At 44.2% G+C, this 19,968-nt stretch overlaps 11 non-coding genes and 1 pseudogene across 11 annotated transcripts; all 12 read right to left on the bottom strand.

The window, feature by feature from the left end:
* Window positions 1-1,375: 1,375 nt before the first annotated feature.
* Window positions 1,376-1,566, bottom strand: LOC141224757 (U2 spliceosomal RNA). Its single transcript, XR_012292091.1, has one exon. It is a non-coding gene; the product is annotated as a U2 spliceosomal RNA (small nuclear RNA).
* A 1,115-nt stretch (window positions 1,567-2,681) lies between these two features.
* Window positions 2,682-2,872, bottom strand: LOC141224758 (U2 spliceosomal RNA). The gene has a single exon (XR_012292092.1). It is a non-coding gene; the product is annotated as a U2 spliceosomal RNA (small nuclear RNA).
* A 1,114-nt stretch (window positions 2,873-3,986) lies between these two features.
* On the bottom strand, window positions 3,987-4,177 carry LOC141224361 (U2 spliceosomal RNA). Its single transcript, XR_012291789.1, has one exon. It is a non-coding gene; the product is annotated as a U2 spliceosomal RNA (small nuclear RNA).
* Window positions 4,178-5,292: 1,115 nt separating this feature from the next.
* On the bottom strand, window positions 5,293-5,483 carry LOC141224759 (U2 spliceosomal RNA). Its single transcript, XR_012292093.1, has one exon. It is a non-coding gene; the product is annotated as a U2 spliceosomal RNA (small nuclear RNA).
* A 1,115-nt stretch (window positions 5,484-6,598) lies between these two features.
* On the bottom strand, window positions 6,599-6,789 carry LOC141224760 (U2 spliceosomal RNA). The gene has a single exon (XR_012292094.1). It is a non-coding gene; the product is annotated as a U2 spliceosomal RNA (small nuclear RNA).
* Window positions 6,790-7,901: 1,112 nt separating this feature from the next.
* Window positions 7,902-8,092, bottom strand: LOC141224761 (U2 spliceosomal RNA). The gene has a single exon (XR_012292095.1). It is a non-coding gene; the product is annotated as a U2 spliceosomal RNA (small nuclear RNA).
* A 1,115-nt stretch (window positions 8,093-9,207) lies between these two features.
* Window positions 9,208-9,398, bottom strand: LOC141224762 (U2 spliceosomal RNA). Its single transcript, XR_012292096.1, has one exon. It is a non-coding gene; the product is annotated as a U2 spliceosomal RNA (small nuclear RNA).
* Window positions 9,399-10,513: 1,115 nt separating this feature from the next.
* Window positions 10,514-10,704, bottom strand: LOC141224764 (U2 spliceosomal RNA). The gene has a single exon (XR_012292098.1). It is a non-coding gene; the product is annotated as a U2 spliceosomal RNA (small nuclear RNA).
* Window positions 10,705-11,819: 1,115 nt separating this feature from the next.
* LOC141225060 (U2 spliceosomal RNA) lies at window positions 11,820-12,010 on the bottom strand. Its single transcript, XR_012292385.1, has one exon. It is a non-coding gene; the product is annotated as a U2 spliceosomal RNA (small nuclear RNA).
* A 1,118-nt stretch (window positions 12,011-13,128) lies between these two features.
* LOC141224765 (U2 spliceosomal RNA) lies at window positions 13,129-13,319 on the bottom strand. Its single transcript, XR_012292099.1, has one exon. It is a non-coding gene; the product is annotated as a U2 spliceosomal RNA (small nuclear RNA).
* Window positions 13,320-14,434: 1,115 nt separating this feature from the next.
* On the bottom strand, window positions 14,435-14,625 carry LOC141224766 (U2 spliceosomal RNA). The gene has a single exon (XR_012292100.1). It is a non-coding gene; the product is annotated as a U2 spliceosomal RNA (small nuclear RNA).
* A 1,118-nt stretch (window positions 14,626-15,743) lies between these two features.
* On the bottom strand, window positions 15,744-15,959 carry LOC141224456 (U2 spliceosomal RNA; annotated as a pseudogene).
* Between the last annotated feature and the right edge of the window lie 4,009 nt (window positions 15,960-19,968).

Here is a 19,968-nt window from a genome sequence, read left to right on the forward strand (position 1 = left end):
ATGGAAAAACGCAACAAGGTTGCAAATTGCAGCCGCTTGCAATCTGCGCTCCCAGTGTTTTTGCAGCGAAAAACACCTGGAAGCTGGGGGATCGCAACTCGTTACCCTGGGACTAAGCCCTCTCCCTAATAGCAGCAAGCAGGTTAAGTCCACCAAAGTGGACGATCCTGCCAGGCCAAGGAGAGGGGTACCCGAGTGCCCTTCAACCACAATCTCCTGCAATAAAGCACTTGATCTTAGCCAAAAGGCCGAGAAGCGATAACCAGAATTGGTTTCAAACTACGGAGCCACCCAAGGATCCTGAAAAGTCCATTTGTGGAGATGAGCTCCTGGACTCCCGTTAAGAAGACATGTTGTCAACCTCTAGATCCCTTACATGCCTGCACTTTTCGGCTTGCTGCTGCTGCAATCCACGCGTTTTAGATCTGCATAACTCCACCTCTTTAAACACAGCACCTTCACCCCCTGCTGTTCCCACCCGCCTCAACACCGTTGGAAGGGAGGAGAACCAATTAAGGCGGGGGGTGGGGTGGAACGAGCAGCTGTCTACCCTTAGCAGGAGGGCTCCTGATTACATACCTCTCCTGCTGCTGCTGCTGCTGGCTGTCCAGCAGCAGACAGAAGGTGGCTGCTGCTGTGCACAGGTATATAAAGGCTCAGAGCCTATTATGACACGCGCAGCCAGCGTTCCATTGCCACATTCCATCTACTGCAGGCAGGATACCTGGCTGGCTGAATGTCGCTGAGAAGCTCACAGAGACCGCCATAAGCAACAGTTTAACAGAATGCCACAGACTAATCAACCAAACTTTTTGGGTTGGGTTCTCTTTTATAGTCTGCAGGCATTAAATGAAAGAAGTCAGTGTTCCAGCAGAAGGAGACAACGTTTCAGAAAAGGCATTGTAGCAAACCAAAAAAGAAATTTTAAGCGCAGCAGAGTAACCAGCGCACATACCTGTTAGCTCAGGTGAGTTTAAAAGGCTGCTGTTGATAACAAGGGCATTTGCTAAATAGATGGTGTGTGTGCAACAATATACTGAAAGGTCAATTATATTGTGCAGCTTATCTCACCACCTCTAGTTATTTAGGTGAAAGCTCCAAAATGCTTGCCTAATATGTCTGTTTATCCAAAAGGAAGTAAAAAGGGAGAGCTAGAAAGATAGCATTGCATCACATTACATGGCAATGCAATGCACAGTTGCTGAAGTTGAACCAAAATGAGCTTGTAATCTGGCTTCTGCAACTTTGAACATGAAAAATCCAATGAGGAGAAGAAAAGCAAAGCCAAAGAGTCCATCCCAAAATCCGACAAACAAGCAAAATGAACAAAAAACATTGAATTCAATTCTTTCTGATTTTAGAAACTGCATTAAAGAAGGGGTGCACCGGTCCTGGAGATACTGCAATACCAGGTCAATGCGTGGAGTGGACAGAGCAAGCTCTTTTTCCATCTCCCTGTTCTAAAAATCCATTTAATATATGGTCCCCAGATAGGGGACGTATCAGATATTAAACTGATAAGAACAGATACTACACTTGATCTTAGCCAAAAGGCCGAGAAGCGATAACCAGAATTGGTTTCAAACTACGGAGCCACCCAAGGATCCTGAAAAGTCCATTTGTGGAGATGAGCTCCTGGACTCCCGTTAAGAAGACATGTTGTCAACCTCTAGATCCCTTACATGCCTGCACTTTTCGGCTTGCTGCTGCTGCAATCCACGCGTTTTAGATCTGCATAACTCCACCTCTTTAAACACAGCACCTTCACCCCCTGCTGTTCCCACCCGCCTCAACACCGTTGGAAGGGAGGAGAACCAATTAAGGCGGGGGGTGGGGTGGAACGAGCAGCTGTCTACCCTTAGCAGGAGGGCTCCTGATTACATACCTCTCCTGCTGCTGCTGCTGCTGGCTGTCCAGCAGCAGACTGAAGGTGGCTGCTGCTGTGCACAGGTATATAAAGGCTCAGAGCCTATTATGACACGCGCAGCCAGCGTTCCATTGCCACATTCCATCTACTGCAGGCAGGATACCTGGCTGGCTGAATGTCGCTGAGAAGCTCACAGAGACCGCCATAAGCAACAGTTTAACAGAATGCCACAGACTAATCAACCAAACTTTTTGGGTTGGGTTCTCTTTTATAGTCTGCAGGCATTAAATGAAAGAAGTCAGTGTTCCAGCAGAAGGAGACAACGTTTCAGAAAAGGCATTGTAGCAAACCAAAAAAGAAATTTTAAGCGCAGCAGAGTAACCAGCGCACATACCTGTTAGCTCAGGTGAGTTTAAAAGGCTGCTGTTGATAACAAGGGCATTTGCTAAATAGATGGTGTGTGTGCAACAATATACTGAAAGGTCAATTATATTGTGCAGCTTATCTCACCACCTGTAGTTATTTAGGTGAAAGCTCCAAAATGCTTGCCTAATATGTCTGTTTATCCAAAAGGAAGTAAAAAGGGAGAGCTAGAAAGATAGCATTGCATCACATTACATGGCAATGCAATGCACAGTTGCTGAAGTTGAACCAAAATGAGCTTGTAATCTGGCTTCTGCAACTTTGAACATGAAAAATCCAATGAGGAGAAGAAAAGCAAAGCCAAAGAGTCCATCCCAAAATCCGACAAACAAGCAAAATGAACAAAAAACATTGAATTCAATTCTTTCTGATTTTAGAAACTGCATTAAAGAAGGGGTGCACCGGTCCTGGAGATACTGCAATACCAGGTCAATGCGTGGAGTGGACAGAGCAAGCTCTTTTTCCATCTCCCTGTTCTAAAAATCCATTTAATATATGGTCCCCAGATAGGGGACGTATCAGATATTAAACTGATAAGAACAGATACTACACTTGATCTTAGCCAAAAGGCCGAGAAGCGATAACCAGAATTGGTTTCAAACTACGGAGCCACCCAAGGATCCTGAAAAGTCCATTTGTGGAGATGAGCTCCTGGACTCCCGTTAAGAAGACATGTTGTCAACCTCTAGATCCCTTACATGCCTGCACTTTTCGGCTTGCTGCTGCTGCAATCCACGCGTTTTAGATCTGCATAACTCCACCTCTTTAAACACAGCACCTTCACCCCCTGCTGTTCCCACCCGCCTCAACACCGTTGGAAGGGAGGAGAACCAATTAAGGCGGGGGGTGGGGTGGAACGAGCAGCTGTCTACCCTTAGCAGGAGGGCTCCTGATTACATACCTCTCCTGCTGCTGCTGCTGCTGGCTGTCCAGCAGCAGACTGAAGGTGGCTGCTGCTGTGCACAGGTATATAAAGGCTCAGAGCCTATTATGACACGCGCAGCCAGCGTTCCATTGCCACATTCCATCTACTGCAGGCAGGATACCTGGCTGGCTGAATGTCGCTGAGAAGCTCACAGAGACCGCCATAAGCAACAGTTTAACAGAATGCCACAGACTAATCAACCAAACTTTTTGGGTTGGGTTCTCTTTTATAGTCTGCAGGCATTAAATGAAAGAAGTCAGTGTTCCAGCAGAAGGAGACAACGTTTCAGAAAAGGCATTGTAGCAAACCAAAAAAGAAATTTTAAGCGCAGCAGAGTAACCAGCGCACATACCTGTTAGCTCAGGTGAGTTTAAAAGGCTGCTGTTGATAACAAGGGCATTTGCTAAATAGATGGTGTGTGTGCAACAATATACTGAAAGGTCAATTATATTGTGCAGCTTATCTCACCACCTGTAGTTATTTAGGTGAAAGCTCCAAAATGCTTGCCTAATATGTCTGTTTATCCAAAAGGAAGTAAAAAGGGAGAGCTAGAAAGATAGCATTGCATCACATTACATGGCAATGCAATGCACAGTTGCTGAAGTTGAACCAAAATGAGCTTGTAATCTGGCTTCTGCAACTTTGAACATGAAAAATCCAATGAGGAGAAGAAAAGCAAAGCCAAAGAGTCCATCAAAAATCCGACAAACAAGCAAAATGAACAAAAAACATTGAATTCAATTCTTTCTGATTTTAGAAACTGCATTAAAGAAGGGGTGCACCGGTCCTGGAGATACTGCAATACCAGGTCAATGCGTGGAGTGGACAGAGCAAGCTCTTTTTCCATCTCCCTGTTCTAAAAATCCATTTAATATATGGTCTCCAGATAGGGGACGTATCAGATATTAAACTGATAAGAACAGATACTACACTTGATCTTAGCCAAAAGGCCGAGAAGCGATAACCAGAATTGGTTTCAAACTACAGAGCCACCCAAGGATCCTGAAAAGTCCATTTGTGGAGATGAGCTCCTGGACTCCCGTTAAGAAGACATGTTGTCAACCTCTAGATCCCTTACATGCCTGCACTTTTTGGCTTGCTGCTGCTGCAATCCACGCGTTTTAGATCTGCATAACTCCACCTCTTTAAACACAGCACCTTCACCCCCTGCTGTTCCCACCCGCCTCAACACCGTTGGAAGGGAGGAGAACCAATTAAGGCGGGGGGTGGGGTGGAACGAGCAGCTGTCTACCCTTAGCAGGAGGGCTCCTGATTACATACCTCTCCTGCTGCTGCTGCTGCTGGCTGTCCAGCAGCAGACTGAAGGTGGCTGCTGCTGTGCACAGGTATATAAAGGCTCAGAGCCTATTATGACACGCGCAGCCAGCGTTCCATTGCCACATTCCATCTACTGCAGGCAGGATACCTGGCTGGCTGAATGTCGCTGAGAAGCTCACAGAGACCGCCATAAGCAACAGTTTAACAGAATGCCACAGACTAATCAACCAAACTTTTTGGGTTGGGTTCTCTTTTATAGTCTGCAGGCATTAAATGAAAGAAGTCAGTGTTCCAGCAGAAGGAGACAACGTTTCAGAAAAGGCATTGTAGCAAACCAAAAAAGAAATTTTAAGCGCAGCAGAGTAACCAGCGCACATACCTGTTAGCTCAGGTGAGTTTAAAAGGCTGCTGTTGATAACAAGGGCATTTGCTAAATAGATGGTGTGTGTGCAACAATATACTGAAAGGTCAATTATATTGTGCAGCTTATCTCACCACCTGTAGTTATTTAGGTGAAAGCTCCAAAATGCTTGCCTAATATGTCTGTTTATCCAAAAGGAAGTAAAAAGGGAGAGCTAGAAAGATAGCATTGCATCACATTACATGGCAATGCAATGCACAGTTGCTGAAGTTGAACCAAAATGAGCTTGTAATCTGGCTTCTGCAACTTTGAACATGAAAAATCCAATGAGGAGAAGAAAAGCAAAGCCAAAGAGTCCATCCCAAAATCCGACAAACAAGCAAAATGAACAAAAAACATTGAATTCAATTCTTTCTGATTTTAGAAACTGCATTAAAGAAGGGGTGCACCGGTCCTGGAGATACTGCAATACCAGGTCAATGCGTGGAGTGGACAGAGCAAGCTCTTTTTCCATCTCCCTGTTCTAAAAATCCATTTAATATATGGTCCCCAGATAGGGGACGTATCAGATATTAAACTGATAAGAACAGATACTACACTTGATCTTAGCCAAAAGGCCGAGAAGCGATAACCAGAATTGGTTTCAAACTACGGAGCCACCCAAGGATCCTGAAAAGTCCATTTGTGGAGATGAGCTCCTGGACTCCCGTTAAGAAGACATGTTGTCAACCTCTAGATCCCTTACATGCCTGCACTTTTCGGCTTGCTGCTGCTGCAATCCACGCGTTTTAGATCTGCATAACTCCACCTCTTTAAACACAGCACCTTCACCCCCTGCTGTTCCCACCCGCCTCAACACCGTTGGAAGGGAGGAGAACCAATTAAGGCGGGGGGTGGGGTGGAACGAGCAGCTGTCTAACCTTAGCAGGAGGGCTCCTGATTACATACCTCTCCTGCTGCTGCTGCTGCTGGCTGTCCAGCAGCAGACAGAAGGTGGCTGCTGCTGTGCACAGGTATATAAAGGCTCAGAGCCTATTATGACACGCGCAGCCAGCGTTCCATTGCCACATTCCATCTACTGCAGGCAGGATACCTGGCTGGCTGAATGTCGCTGAGAAGCTCACAGAGACCGCCATAAGCAACAGTTTAACAGAATGCCACAGACTAATCAACCAAACTTTTTGGGTTGGGTTCTCTTTTATAGTCTGCAGGCATTAAATGAAAGAAGTCAGTGTTCCAGCAGAAGGAGACAACGTTTCAGAAAAGGCATTGTAGCAAACCAAAAAAGAAATTTTAAGCGCAGCAGAGTAACCAGCGCACATACCTGTTAGCTCAGGTGAGTTTAAAAGGCTGCTGTTGATAACAAGGGCATTTGCTAAATAGATGGTGTGTGTGCAACAATATACTGAAAGGTCAATTATATTGTGCAGCTTATCTCACCACCTGTAGTTATTTAGGTGAAAGCTCCAAAATGCTTGCCTAATATGTCTGTTTATCCAAAAGGAAGTAAAAAGGGAGAGCTAGAAAGATAGCATTGCATCACATTACATGGCAATGCAATGCACAGTTGCTGAAGTTGAACCAAAATGAGCTTGTAATCTGGCTTCTGCAACTTTGAACATGAAAAATCCAATGAGGAGAAGAAAAGCAAAGCCAAAGAGTCCATCCCAAAATCCGACAAACAAGCAAAATGAACAAAAAACATTGAATTCAATTCTTTCTGATTTTAGAAACTGCATTAAAGAAGGGGTGCACCGGTCCTGGAGATACTGCAATACCAGGTCAATGCGTGGAGTGGACAGAGCAAGCTCTTTTTCCATCTCCCTGTTCTAAAAATCCATTTAATATATGGTCCCCAGATAGGGGACGTATCAGATATTAAACTGATAAGAACAGATACTACACTTGATCTTAGCCAAAAGGCCGAGAAGCGATAACCAGAATTGGTTTCAAACTACGGAGCCACCCAAGGATCCTGAAAAGTCCATTTGTGGAGATGAGCTCCTGGACTCCCGTTAAGAAGACATGTTGTCAACCTCTAGATCCCTTACATGCCTGCACTTTTCGGCTTGCTGCTGCTGCAATCCACGCGTTTTAGATCTGCATAACTCCACCTCTTTAAACACAGCACCTTCACCCCCTGCTGTTCCCACCCGCCTCAACACCGTTGGAAGGGAGGAGAACCAATTAAGGCGGGGGGTGGGGTGGAACGAGCAGCTGTCTACCCTTAGCAGGAGGGCTCCTGATTACATACCTCTCCTGCTGCTGCTGCTGGCTGTCCAGCAGCAGACTGAAGGTGGCTGCTGCTGTGCACAGGTATATAAAGGCTCAGAGCCTATTATGACACGCGCAGCCAGCGTTCCATTGCCACATTCCATCTACTGCAGGCAGGATACCTGGCTGGCTGAATGTCGCTGAGAAGCTCACAGAGACCGCCATAAGCAACAGTTTAACAGAATGCCACAGACTAATCAACCAAACTTTTTGGGTTGGGTTCTCTTTTATAGTCTGCAGGCATTAAATGAAAGAAGTCAGTGTTCCAGCAGAAGGAGACAACGTTTCAGAAAAGGCATTGTAGCAAACCAAAAAAGAAATTTTAAGCGCAGCAGAGTAACCAGCGCACATACCTGTTAGCTCAGGTGAGTTTAAAAGGCTGCTGTTGATAACAAGGGCATTTGCTAAATAGATGGTGTGTGTGCAACAATATACTGAAAGGTCAATTATATTGTGCAGCTTATCTCACCACCTGTAGTTATTTAGGTGAAAGCTCCAAAATGCTTGCCTAATATGTCTGTTTATCCAAAAGGAAGTAAAAAGGGAGAGCTAGAAAGATAGCATTGCTTCACATTACATGGCAATGCAATGCACAGTTGCTGAAGTTGAACCAAAATGAGCTTGTAATCTGGCTTCTGCAACTTTGAACATGAAAAATCCAATGAGGAGAAGAAAAGCAAAGCCAAAGAGTCCATCCCAAAATCCGACAAACAAGCAAAATGAACAAAAAACATTGAATTCAATTCTTTCTGATTTTAGAAACTGCATTAAAGAAGGGGTGCACCGGTCCTGGAGATACTGCAATACCAGGTCAATGCGTGGAGTGGACAGAGCAAGCTCTTTTTCCATCTCCCTGTTCTAAAAATCCATTTAATATATGGTCCCCAGATAGGGGACGTATCAGATATTAAACTGATAAGAACAGATACTACACTTGATCTTAGCCAAAAGGCCGAGAAGCGATAACCAGAATTGGTTTCAAACTACGGAGCCACCCAAGGATCCTGAAAAGTCCATTTGTGGAGATGGGCTCCTGGACTCCCGTTAAGAAGACATGTTGTCAACCTCTAGATCCCTTACATGCCTGCACTTTTCGGCTTGCTGCTGCTGCAATCCACGCGTTTTAGATCTGCATAACTCCACCTCTTTAAACACAGCACCTTCACCCCCTGCTGTTCCCACCCGCCTCAACACCGTTGGAAGGGAGGAGAACCAATTAAGGCGGGGGGTGGGGTGGAACGAGCAGCTGTCTACCCTTAGCAGGAGGGCTCCTGATTACATACCTCTGCTGCTGCTGCTGCTGCTGGCTGTCCAGCAGCAGACTGAAGGTGGCTGCTGCTGTGCACAGGTATATAAAGGCTCAGAGCCTATTATGACACGCGCAGCCAGCGTTCCATTGCCACATTCCATCTACTGCAGGCAGGATACCTGGCTGGCTGAATGTCGCTGAGAAGCTCACAGAGACCGCCATAAGCAACAGTTTAACAGAATGCCACAGACTAATCAACCAAACTTTTTGGGTTGGGTTCTCTTTTATAGTCTGCAGGCATTAAATGAAAGAAGTCAGTGTTCCAGCAGAAGGAGACAACGTTTCAGAAAAGGCATTGTAGCAAACCAAAAAAGAAATTTTAAGCGCAGCAGAGTAACCAGCGCACATACCTGTTAGCTCAGGTGAGTTTAAAAGGCTGCTGTTGATAACAAGGGCATTTGCTAAATAGATGGTGTGTGTGCAACAATATACTGAAAGGTCAATTATATTGTGCAGCTTATCTCACCACCTGTAGTTATTTAGGTGAAAGCTCCAAAATGCTTGCCTAATATGTCTGTTTATCCAAAAGGAAGTAAAAAGGGAGAGCTAGAAAGATAGCATTGCATCACATTACATGGCAATGCAATGCACAGTTGCTGAAGTTGAACCAAAATGAGCTTGTAATCTGGCTTCTGCAACTTTGAACATGAAAAATCCAATGAGGAGAAGAAAAGCAAAGCCAAAGAGTCCATCCCAAAATCCGACAAACAAGCAAAATGAACAAAAAACATTGAATTCAATTCTTTCTGATTTTAGAAACTGCATTAAAGAAGGGGTGCACCGGTCCTGGAGATACTGCAATACCAGGTCAATGCGTGGAGTGGACAGAGCAAGCTCTTTTTCCATCTCCCTGTTCTAAAAATCCATTTAATATATGGTCCCCAGATAGGGGACGTATCAGATATTAAACTGATAAGAACAGATACTACACTTGATCTTAGCCAAAAGGCCGAGAAGCGATAACCAGAATTGGTTTCAAACTACGGAGCCACCCAAGGATCCTGAAAAGTCCATTTGTGGAGATGAGCTCCTGGACTCCCGTTAAGAAGACATGTTGTCAACCTCTAGATCCCTTACATGCCTGCACTTTTCGGCTTGCTGCTGCTGCAATCCACGCGTTTTAGATCTGCATAACTCCACCTCTTTAAACACAGCACCTTCACCCCCTGCTGTTCCCACCCGCCTCAACACCGTTGGAAGGGAGGAGAACCAATTAAGGCGGGGGGTGGGGTGGAACGAGCAGCTGTCTACCCTTAGCAGGAGGGCTCCTGATTACATACCTCTCCTGCTGCTGCTGCTGCTGGCTGTCCAGCAGCAGACTGAAGGTGGCTGCTGCTGTGCACAGGTATATAAAGGCTCAGAGCCTATTATGACACGCGCAGCCAGCGTTCCATTGCCACATTCCATCTACTGCAGGCAGGATACCTGGCTGGCTGAATGTCGCTGAGAAGCTCACAGAGACCGCCATAAGCAACAGTTTAACAGAATGCCACAGACTAATCAACCAAACTTTTTGGGTTGGGTTCTCTTTTATAGTCTGCAGGCATTAAATGAAAGAAGTCAGTGTTCCAGCAGAAGGAGACAACGTTTCAGAAAAGGCATTGTAGCAAACCAAAAAAGAAATTTTAAGCGCAGCAGAGTAAGCAGCGCACATACCTGTTAGCTCAGGTGAGTTTAAAAGGCTGCTGTTGATAACAAGGGCATTTGCTAAATAGATGGTGTGTGTGCAACAATATACTGAAAGGTCAATTATATTGTGCAGCTTATCTCACCACCTGTAGTTATTTAGGTGAAAGCTCCAAAATGCTTGCCTAATATGTCTGTTTATCCAAAAGGAAGTAAAAAGGGAGAGCTAGAAAGATAGCATTGCATCACATTACATGGCAATGCAATGCACAGTTGCTGAAGTTGAACCAAAATGAGCTTGTAATCTGGCTTCTGCAACTTTGAACATGAAAAATCCAATGAGGAGAAGAAAAGCAAAGCCAAAGAGTCCATCCCAAAATCCGACAAACAAGCAAAATGAACAAAAAACATTGAATTCAATTCTTTCTGATTTTAGAAACTGCATTAAAGAAGGGGTGCACCGGTCCTGGAGATACTGCAATACCAGGTCAATGCGTGGAGTGGACAGAGCAAGCTCTTTTTCCATCTCCCTGTTCTAAAAATCCATTTAATATATGGTCCCCAGATAGGGGACGTATCAGATATTAAACTGATAAGAACAGATACTACACTTGATCTTAGCCAAAAGGCCGAGAAGCGATAACCAGAATTGGTTTCAAACTACGGAGCCACCCAAGGATCCTGAAAAGTCCATTTGTGGAGATGAGCTCCTGGACTCCCGTTAAGAAGACATGTTGTCAACCTCTAGATCCCTTACATGCCTGCACTTTTCGGCTTGCTGCTGCTGCAATCCACGCGTTTTAGATCTGCATAACTCCACCTCTTTAAACACAGCACCTTCACCCCCTGCTGTTCCCTCCCGCCTCAACACCGTTGGAAGGGAGGAGAACCAATTAAGGCGGGGGGTGGGGTGGAACGAGCAGCTGTCTACCCTTAGCAGGAGGGCTCCTGATTACATACCTCTCCTGCTGCTGCTGCTGCTGGCTGTCCAGCAGCAGACTGAAGGTGGCTGCTGCTGTGCACAGGTATATAAAGGCTCAGAGCCTATTATGACACGCGCAGCCAGCGTTCCATTGCCACATTCCATCTACTGCAGGCAGGATACCTGGCTGGCTGAATGTCGCTGAGAAGCTCACAGAGACCGCCATAAGCAACAGTTTAACAGAATGCCACAGACTAATCAACCAAACTTTTTGGGTTGGGTTCTCTTTTATAGTCTGCAGGCATTAAATGAAAGAAGTCAGTGTTCCAGCAGAAGGAGACAACGTTTCAGAAAAGGCATTGTAGCAAACCAAAAAAGAAATTTTAAGCGCAGCAGAGTAACCAGCGCACATACCTGTTAGCTCAGGTGAGTTTAAAAGGCTGCTGTTGATAACAAGGGCATTTGCTAAATAGATGGTGTGTGTGCAACAATATACTGAAAGGTCAATTATATTGTGCAGCTTATCTCACCACCTGTAGTTATTTAGGTGAAAGCTCCAAAATGCTTGCCTAATATGTCTGTTTATCCAAAAGGAAGTAAAAAGGGAGAGCTAGAAAGATAGCATTGCATCACATTACATGGCAATGCAATGCACAGTTGCTGAAGTTGAACCAAAATGAGCTTGTAATCTGGCTTCTGCAACTTTGAACATGAAAAATCCAATGAGGAGAAGAAAAGCAAAGCCAAAGAGTCCATCCCAAAATCCGACAAACAAGCAAAATGAACAAAAAACATTGAATTCAATTCTTTCTGATTTTAGAAACTGCATTAAAGAAGGGGTGCACCGGTCCTGGAGATACTGCAATACCAGGTCAATGCGTGGAGTGGACAGAGCAAGCTCTTTTTCCATCTCCCTGTTCTAAAAATCCATTTAATATATGGTCCCCAGATAGGGGATGTATCAGATATTAAACTGATAAGAACAGATACTACACTTGATCTTAGCCAAAAGGCCGAGAAGCGATAACCAGAATTGGTTTCAAACTACGGAGCCACCCAAGGATCCTGAAAAGTCCATTTGTGGAGATGAGCTCCTGGACTCCCGTTAAGAAGACATGTTGTCAACCTCTAGATCCCTTACATGCCTGCACTTTTCGGCTTGCTGCTGCTGCAATCCACGCGTTTTAGATCTGCATAACTCCACCTCTTTAAACACAGCACCTTCACCCCCTGCTGTTCCCACCCGCCTCAACACCGTTGGAAGGGAGGAGAACCAATTAAGGCGGGGGGTGGGGTGGAACGAGCAGCTGTCTACCCTTAGCAGGAGGGCTCCTGATTACATACCTCTCCTGCTGCTGCTGCTGCTGCTGGCTGTCCAGCAGCAGACTGAAGGTGGCTGCTGCTGTGCACAGGTATATAAAGGCTCAGAGCCTATTATGACACGCGCAGCCAGCGTTCCATTGCCACATTCCATCTACTGCAGGCAGGATACCTGGCTGGCTGAATGTCGCTGAGAAGCTCACAGAGACCGCCATAAGCAACAGTTTAACAGAATGCCACAGACTAATCAACCAAACTTTTTGGGTTGGGTTCTCTTTTATAGTCTGCAGGCATTAAATGAAAGAAGTCAGTGTTCCAGCAGAAGGAGACAACGTTTCAGAAAAGGCATTGTAGCAAACCAAAAAAGAAATTTTAAGCGCAGCAGAGTAACCAGCGCACATACCTGTTAGCTCAGGTGAGTTTAAAAGGCTGCTGTTGATAACAAGGGCATTTGCTAAATAGATGGTGTGTGTGCAACAATATACTGAAAGGTCAATTATATTGTGCAGCTTATCTCACCACCTGTAGTTATTTAGGTGAAAGCTCCAAAATGCTTGCCTAATATGTCTGTTTATCCAAAAGGAAGTAAAAAGGGAGAGCTAGAAAGATAGCATTGCATCACATTACATGGCAATGCAATGCACAGTTGCTGAAGTTGAACCAAAATGAGCTTGTAATCTGGCTTCTGCAACTTTGAACATGAAAAATCCAATGAGGAGAAGAAAAGCAAAGCCAAAGAGTCCATCCCAAAATCCGACAAACAAGCAAAATGAACAAAAAACATTGAATTCAATTCTTTCTGATTTTAGAAACTGCATTAAAGAAGGGGTGCACCGGTCCTGGAGATACTGCAATACCAGGTCAATGCGTGGAGTGGACAGAGCAAGCTCTTTTTCCATCTCCCTGTTCTAAAAATCCATTTAATATATGGTCCCCAGATAGGGGACGTATCAGATATTAAACTGATAAGAACAGATACTACACTTGATCTTAGCCAAAAGGCCGAGAAGCGATAACCAGAATTGGTTTCAAACTACGGAGCCACCCAAGGATCCTGAAAAGTCCATTTGTGGAGATGAGCTCCTGGACTCCCGTTAAGAAGACATGTTGTCAACCTCTAGATCCCTTACATGCCTGCACTTTTCGGCTTGCTGCTGCTGCAATCCACGCGTTTTAGATCTGCATAACTCCACCTCTTTAAACACAGCACCTTCACCCCCTGCTGTTCCCACCCGCCTCAACACCGTTGGAAGGGAGGAGAACCAATTAAGGCGGGGGGTGGGGTGGAACGAGCAGCTGTCTACCCTTAGCAGGAGGGCTCCTGATTACATACCTCTCCTGCTGCTGCTGCTGCTGGCTGTCCAGCAGCAGACTGAAGGTGGCTGCTGCTGTGCACAGGTATATAAAGGCTCAGAGCCTATTATGACACGCGCAGCCAGCGTTCCATTGCCACATTCCATCTACTGCAGGCAGGATACCTGGCTGGCTGAATGTCGCTGAGAAGCTCACAGAGACCGCCATAAGCAACAGTTTAACAGAATGCCACAGACTAATCAACCAAACTTTTTGGGTTGGGTTCTCTTTTATAGTCTGCAGGCATTAAATGAAAGAAGTCAGTGTTCCAGCAGAAGGAGACAACGTTTCAGAAAAGGCATTGTAGCAAACCAAAAAAGAAATTTTAAGCGCAGCAGAGTAACCAGCGCACATACCTGTTAGCTCAGGTGAGTTTAAAAGGCTGCTGTTGATAACAAGGGCATTTGCTAAATAGATGGTGTGTGTGCAACAATATACTGAAAGGTCAATTATATTGTGCAGCTTATCTCACCACCTGTAGTTATTTAGGTGAAAGCTCCAAAATGCTTGCCTAATATGTCTGCTTATCCAAAAGGAAGTAAAAAGGGAGAGCTAGAAAGATAGCATTGCATCACATTACATGGCAATGCAATGCACAGTTGCTGAAGTTGAACCAAAATGAGCTTGTAATCTGGCTTCTGCAACTTTGAACATGAAAAATCCAATGAGGAGAAGAAAAGCAAAGCCAAAGAGTCCATCCCAAAATCCGACAAACAAGCAAAATGAACAAAAAACATTGAATTCAATTCTTTCTGATTTTAGAAACTGCATTAAAGAAGGGGTGCACCGGTCCTGGAGATACTGCAATACCAGGTCAATGCGTGGAGTGGACAGAGCAAGCTCTTTTTCCATCTCCCTGTTCTAAAAATCCATTTAATATATGGTCCCCAGATAGGGGACGTATCAGATATTAAACTGATAAGAACAGATACTACACTTGATCTTAGCCAAAAGGCCGAGAAGCGATAACCAGAATTGGTTTCAAACTACGGAGCCACCCAAGGATCCTGAAAAGTCCATTTGTGGAGATGAGCTCCTGGACTCCCGTTAAGAAGACATGTTGTCAACCTCTAGATCCCTTACATGCCTGCACTTTTCGGCTTGCTGCTGCTGCAATCCACGCGTTTTAGATCTGCATAACTCCACCTCTTTAAACACAGCACCTTCACCCCCTGCTGTTCCCACCCGCCTCAACACCGTTGGAAGGGAGGAGAACCAATTAAGGCGGGGGGTGGGGTGGAACGAGCAGCTGTCTACCCTTAGCAGGAGGGCTCCTGATTACATACCTCTCCTGCTGCTGCTGCTGCTGCTGGCTGTCCAGCAGCAGACTGAAGGTGGCTGCTGCTGTGCACAGGTATATAAAGGCTCAGAGCCTATTATGACACGCGCAGCCAGCGTTCCATTGCCACATTCCATCTACTGCAGGCAGGATACCTGGCTGGCTGAATGTCGCTGAGAAGCTCACAGAGACCGCCATAAGCAACAGTTTAACAGAATGCCACAGACTAATCAACCAAACTTTTTGGGTTGGGTTCTCTTTTATAGTCTGCAGGCATTAAATGAAAGAAGTCAGTGTTCCAGCAGAAGGAGACAACGTTTCAGAAAAGGCATTGTAGCAAACCAAAAAAGAAATTTTAAGCGCAGCAGAGTAACCAGCGCACATACCTGTTAGCTCAGGTGAGTTTAAAAGGCTGCTGTTGATAACAAGGGCATTTGCTAAATAGATGGTGTGTGTGCAACAATATACTGAAAGGTCAATTATATTGTGCAGCTTATCTCACCACCTGTAGTTATTTAGGTGAAAGCTCCAAAATGCTTGCCTAATATGTCTGTTTATCCAAAAGGAAGTAAAAAGGGAGAGCTAGAAAGATAGCATTGCATCACATTACATGGCAATGCAATGCACAGTTGCTGAAGTTGAACCAAAATGAGCTTGTAATCTGGCTTCTGCAACTTTGAACATGAAAAATCCAATGAGGAGAAGAAAAGCAAAGCCAAAGAGTCCATCCCAAAATCCGACAAACAAGCAAAATGAACAAAAAACATTGAATTCAATTCTTTCTGATTTTAGAAACTGCATTAAAGAAGGGGTGCACCGGTCCTGGAGATACTGCAATACCAGGTCAATGCGTGGAGTGGACAGAGCAAGCTCTTTTTCCATCTCCCTGTTCTAAAAATCCATTTAATATATGGTCCCCAGATAGGGGACGTATCAGATATTAAACTGATAAGAACAGATTTTTTTTTTTTTTTTTTTTTTTTTTTAAAACCACTCAGGTTTAGATATAAGCAAACAGTTAACCAGACTTCGTCATAAGTTATACTGCCACTTCATAAACATCATTGTGGTTTCTTTATTAAAGTATTATTCAACAAAAATACAAACAAGTAATCCTATGCCAGAGAAATTTCCAGAAAAAATATCAACGGTATTTAACCATATCCTGCCACTTAAGGTATTTCCACACACCTTCAGAATCTGTTCCACCACCACCACCTTCTCTTGTATCCCACAAATAGATTACATATAGTCTTGCTAAGATCAACCTAATACAATCATTTACTGTTAAATTTACTCTTTTAAACACACACAAATTTCTCACATCCCACAAGCTCTCCTGCACACACACCATAATAAACCACATCATCCTTTCTAGGCCACGACGACTAGCACCAAAACCAAACATAGCCACTCTCCAATCAATAAACTTCACACCAGCAACCCCTTTACACAGTCCACCCACACCTTTCCACACATCATACGCAAAATTACAATCCCACATAAGGTGCCTCACCGTCTCATTCGCTCCACAACCATCCCTTGGACATACTGCAGATCTTATGAGATCTCTTTTCTTCTGAAAATCCCTCACTGGCAAAATATTATGAAGGCCCATCCATACTATATCTCGCTGTCTATTCGACACACCTTGAATGCTTAACTTCTTCCATACCCGCGCAACTTCCATAGAACGCAATCCCACCACATTACTCTCACACTCATTCACACACATCTTCCCCATCACCTTCTTAACAAACGTAAAGTCTTTCATTGCAACTGCTAACAAATCATTCTTCCTCACAAACTTCTCAATCAAACCATACCACTCAGGACACTTAAAAGCAACAGACACATTCTTATCACGCTTCACCCAATTCAGACCATACAGCATCCATCCAGCCAAATACTTACACATAAATGCCCCTTTATTATTCTTCCCAATCAAAATGACCGTAGTCTTAATAAAATGCAATGTTAGAAACACTTCAATATTCGGAAACTTCAGTCCCCCATACAAATATTGCTTAAACAAAATCTCTCTCTTAAGTCTTTCCATCCTACTGCCCCAAAAAAACACAAAAATTAGTTTCTCCACTTTTTTAATTTTCCTATAGGGCACTGGAAAAATACAAGAAACATAAAGCAAAATAGGGAGAATAACAGCCTTAATAATAAGAACCTTCCCTACCAAAGACAAAGAACGTAACTTCCAAAAATTCATCTTCCGCACAATCCGCTCACCACATTCATCCCAACTCTCATAACCTTTCAAATCATCATTAAAAAAAACTCCCAACACTTTAATTGCACCATCCACACCAGCCACACCATCCATCTTAATCCTATTGTCACCAAAACATTTAAACATGCATTTGTTCCAATTCACACGAAACGCTGACGCGCCACAAAAAAAATTCAACAACAATTTTACTCTCTCCATAGAGGCCACACTCTCACTCACCACTACTACATCATCCATATATCCTAAGACTTTCACAGTCATTCCACCACTCCCTGGCACTAACAAACCACGCACCACTTTCTCTTTCCGAATCATACACAGCAGTGGCTCAATCACACACACAAATAATACCGGTGACATGGGACAACCTTGCCTCACACCAGACCTAATACACACTTTCTCACTCAAAAACCCATTCACCAGAAATTCACTCACCACCTCCCCATACAATCCTCTCACGGCACGCACAAATTTCTCCGGAAATCCCATTCTACGCAAAACCTCAAATAGAAACACATGAGACACGCGATCAAACGCCTTTTCAAAGTCAACAGCCATCACCATACACTTCTGCTTTCTTACTTTACAATCCCACAACACATCTCTTAAAAGACACAGATTATCCGTCATACATCTACCAGGCACTGCACACACTTGATCTTTACCAATCACATCAGCTATAACCACACGCATCCGACACGCCAAAATTTTACTGAATACCTTGTAATCGGCGTTCAGAAGCGTAATTGGCCTCCAATTACTCAAACACCTTTTATCCCCTTTCTTATGGATTAAGACCACCACTCCCTCCTTCATTGAACCCGCAAGCATCCCATTCTCCCACATAAACTGACACACTTCCACTAAATCCATACCCATCACTTCCCACATCATAACATATAGCTCCACAGGCAAACCATCCTTCCCAGGCGTCACATTTTTCCTTGCACCAAACACCGCTTTCTTAACTTCCTCCTCAATCACTGCCTCACATAGACCAGAACATCCATCCTTATCCACCTTACAATCCAAAGTCTTAAGCACTTCTTCTTTCAAACTCTCATCCACCCACTTCCTGCCAAACAACTCAGCATAAAACGTGACCACTTCCTTCATTACATCCTCCCCACTCACACAAACACCATCCACATCAAAAATCTCCTCCATACCCTCCTTCTTACCATTTATTTTTTTAAAGAAATATCTTGAACACTTTTCATCTTTATCAAGATGGACCACCTTTGACCTAAAAATTATTTCCCTTCCCTTCCTCTCCAAAGTCCTCTTCAAATCCTCTCTCGCACTTCTTAACAAATCATCCACATCCACACCACACATCCTCATTTTCTCCAGCCATTCCACCCTCATCATTAAATCTTTATATTGACTCCTAACCATGGCAACCTTTTTATAGCCCCATCGACGAAAAAACTTTTGCACTTCATGCTTCATCCAATCCCACCACACCAACACACTTTCAAACTTACTCTTTTGAGATTTACACCAACTATATTTTTTCTTAAAATCATTCACAATTCTCTCATCCTCAAGCAAACTCACATTCAATTTCCACACACCTCTCCCATGCACCCGCCTTAAATCCCCTCTAAACTCACCTTTCAGGCACACATGGTCCGAAAAAGGAACTGAAAATTGAGAAAAACCATCACATATTATATTTTTAGAAAAAAACATCCTATCAATCCTAGATGTTATCCCACCCCTGTCAGCTTTATAGGTTGGTGGTGGTGGCTTCCTCAAATAAACCTCAGCAGCATCAAAAAAGAAAAAATCAGAAATAATGTTTGCCAATTTTTTTCCTGAGGCATCAACTTTCCCCTCAGTTACACAGTTAAAATCACCTGTTACTATCACAGGGATCCTACCAGGTAATTCTAAACATAATTTATCTAATAAACTTAACCTGTCTTCTTTTTTTGTAGGACCATAAATATTTATAATTTTAACTTTCCACCCCCTCCCACACACAACTGCAGAGATGCAACGACCCACCTCTATTACCTTATAATATTCAAAAACAAAATTTCTATTATTTAATACTATCCCAACTCCATCATTTTTATTCCCACTAGAGCCAGACCAGATATGCTGGCCATATGGCCAATCAGCGTCTTCCAGGGGTTCTTCTATACCACACTCCTGTAGACACATAATATCAAAAGAATGGTTATGTAAGAAGTCCAGAATCACAGATCTTCTAACTCTAGACTTTAAAAGTCTTACATTAAGGGACGCAATGTCCCAATTTGGTTTAGAGACCATTCTTTGGCTCAAAAACCAGAAACACCAGTCTCAGCAAAAAAACATGCCTTCCTTATCCTTTGTCATCCGGCGAACTGCCACTTAGCTGAAAGATAGTGGACTCCAAATTCTCCTCCAGGTAAGCCGTTGACGCAGGAGAAAGAGAAACCACTGGGTAATCCCGCTCACTCACCGGACTTGCCACGCATTGGCTACTTGATGGTTCAGACAACCGGGCCCTTTTATTCTTAGCGCGGTCCGGTTCCTCAGAAGACCTTACCCCAGTCTCAGTGAAGTCTCCTTGACCTCCAGCTCCCTCTTCATCCATACTTTCACTGCTCCAACTGAGAGCCGGGTCCCCTGGGATTTCCAAGGCTCCCTCACGTTCTTCACAAAAGGAGTCAATGAAACCCCCCTGATAGGAAGAAATGTCCATCTCAGCTGCCAGAACCTCTTCCACTCTCCCGGGCTCCACCAGTAGGTCAGCAGACGCCCTCACTGGAGCAGTCTCCACACGCTGTTCC

Source organism: Phyllobates terribilis, unplaced genomic scaffold, assembly GCF_046119375.1.
Source record: "Phyllobates terribilis strain yellow unplaced genomic scaffold, ASM4611937v1 Scaffold_393__1_contigs__length_1774422, whole genome shotgun sequence".
Taxonomy (NCBI): domain Eukaryota; kingdom Metazoa; phylum Chordata; class Amphibia; order Anura; family Dendrobatidae; genus Phyllobates; species Phyllobates terribilis.